At 39.3% G+C, this 2,601-nt stretch overlaps 1 non-coding gene across 1 annotated transcript; it reads left to right on the top strand.

The window, feature by feature from the left end:
- Nucleotides 1-1,331: 1,331 nt before the first annotated feature.
- On the top strand, nt 1,332-1,438 carry LOC141662909 (small nucleolar RNA R71). The gene has a single exon (XR_012551011.1). It is a non-coding gene; the product is annotated as a small nucleolar RNA R71 (small nucleolar RNA).
- The last annotated feature ends 1,163 nt before the right edge of the window (nt 1,439-2,601 follow it).

Raw genomic sequence — 2,601 nt, 5'->3', positions numbered from 1 at the left:
CTTGGTTGTTTTGCCTTTTGTTTTGCTTAATTACCTTTTAACCATGATAAATTTTGTGTGGTTTATAATCAACCAACACTTCCTTCCCTTTGGTCATGCTTATGTCATCCCCCTATGTCATCTTCCCACACTTGTCCTCTTCTTGTTGGTGTGATGACATCATCATCATTAACCTCTTTGATTAACTCCTAATTACTTGGCTAATGACCGCTGATCTGTTATACGGTTCGCATAACTTTCATTCTCGTTTATCGTTTGAGGGATCATACCCGGGATCTTATTACTTGGGTTTCCTTAACCTTTCTCAATACATTATATTCCTTTTATGATCCTCTCTATAATCCTTGAATTTAAATCCTTTTTATCCTGTTACCTTATACTCAATTCTTTCGGTATCTGGTGGATTTTCGGGAAAAATCAAAGTGTTCGAATTTGGATTCCGACGATCTTTACATACACTTATATACCATATAGAGTACTAATAAGATCTCAGAATAACAGTAAAAGAACCTCTACAAAGTGTGGCATGAAAAGTTTTCTTATACAGCATAATCAGCAAAAATACTATTCATAAGGGTTACAAAAACTTCAAAATTTTGGGGTTATTACACTGGCACTTCGGTATCACTGGGAAGTGTGCCAGATTGACGATTGAGCACTGCATTGGCTATTTGACCGATTTGATTTTCCAAGGTCTTGATAGAAACAGCCTGACTTTTGCACAACAGCTTTAGTTCCTCGAAATCAGCACTAGAAGGTGGAGCAGCACCTCCTTGTTGAGGATATGATTGCCTTTGAGCATAATGCTGTGGTTGTTGGAATCCAGTGGATTAAACTGTTTACTTACGGTTTGCTGATATGGTTGTTGAATAGCATTCTGATTATTGCTCTAGCTGAAATTGGGATGATTTCTGTTGTTAGGATGATAGGTGGCTGGCACAGGCTGCTGCGGTCGCTGATAATTGTTCACATACTGAACAAATTCATTAACAAGAGAACACTGATCCGTAGCATGAGAACCTGCACAAAGCTCACAGACCATAGCTATCTGATTGACTCCATAGGTGGCTAAAGAATCGATCTTCATAGATAGCGCTTGGAGCTGCGCTGCAATAGCTGTAGCTGCATCAACTTCCAGAATACCTGCTACCTGCCCAGGCATCATCCTTTGAGTTGGGTTTTGATGTTCATTTGAAGCCATAGTTTCAATAAGATTATAAGCCTCAATATAGCTTTTGGCCCACAAGGCGCCTCCAGCTTCTGCATCGAGCATGGGCTGAGATTGGGCCCCCAAACCATTATAGAAACCAGTGATCACCATCCAGTCAGGCATACCATGATGTGGACACTTTCTCAACATCTCCTTGTAGCGCTCCCAAGCTTCGCACATAGATTCTGTTGGTTGCTGCACAAACTGAGTAAGAGCACTCCTCATAGCTGCAGTCTTTGCCATTGGATAGAACTTTACCAGAAACTTTTGCGCAAGATCTTGCCAAGTAGTAATGGACCCAGCTGGTTCAGAATGTAACCAGTCCTTAGCTTTATCCCTCATAGAGAATGGGAAAAGCCTCAGTTTGATAACCTCAACAGTCACACCATTATATTTGAAAGTACTACACATCTCGACAAAATTCCTGATGAGCATGTTGGGGTCTTCAGTCGCAGCACCTCCGAAAGAAACAAAATTCTGCACCATCTGAATAGTGCCCGACTTGATTTCAAAAGTGTTAGCCTGAATAGCCGGATGAAGGATGCTTGACTCAATGTCATCAATTTTAGGCCGAGAAAAGTCCATAAGAGCTGGATCTGCAAGAACTATACGATCACCCATGATTACTGGTTCTTTCTGCTCACTCTCTTTATCCGAATCTTCAAAATCTATCTTCTCCGGAATATCAAGAATTGAGTCTGTCTCCTCAGCCGTATCTAAAGTCCTCTTGCGAGTACGAGAACGTGTTTGCATAAACGCTCGCTAAAGTACCTGAAACACAACCGAAAATGATAAGTAACACGTCTTAATCAATGAGTCCTAATGACCACTGATGGTAAATTCATACACTAAACCAATACGCCGAGTCCCCGGCAGCGGCGCTAAAAACTTGTTACGGCGGAAAACACACGCTAATAATACACGCAAGTATACGCATTCGCAAGTAATATAGAATACTTTCTAGTTCGTTCCCACAGAGACTCAGACTAATTATGTTCATTTAACACTTACTCACCAATGTATGATTACTTCTCAATGTTAAGACAATAATACGTAGATTTAATTAACTAATTATTAACTAGAATTAACTACTAGAATTAAACACTTAGTTGACACTTGAATTAACAATATTAAACACACATGAGATCATAACCTCATTACTACTTCCTTCAATAGCTATTGTTATTATCCATAGCATGTAACGGTGATGATATTAATCGAACAACACGAAACTGATAAAAGCCAACTTTCATTGTACTAATACCATTCTACCAAACATCCACAATTAAGATAGAAGTTGAATAGGCATCAATTATGTTAAGACCCTATATGTCTACAGAATTTGACAACATAACAATTTAAGCACAAGTTATTCCTTATGATTACGCAGG

Source organism: Apium graveolens, chromosome 5, assembly GCF_009905375.1.
Source record: "Apium graveolens cultivar Ventura chromosome 5, ASM990537v1, whole genome shotgun sequence".
In the NCBI taxonomy this organism is placed as follows: Eukaryota; Viridiplantae; Streptophyta; class Magnoliopsida; order Apiales; family Apiaceae; genus Apium; species Apium graveolens.
Note: the sequence above shows the minus strand (reverse complement) of the source record. Positions and strands in the feature narration are given on the sequence as shown.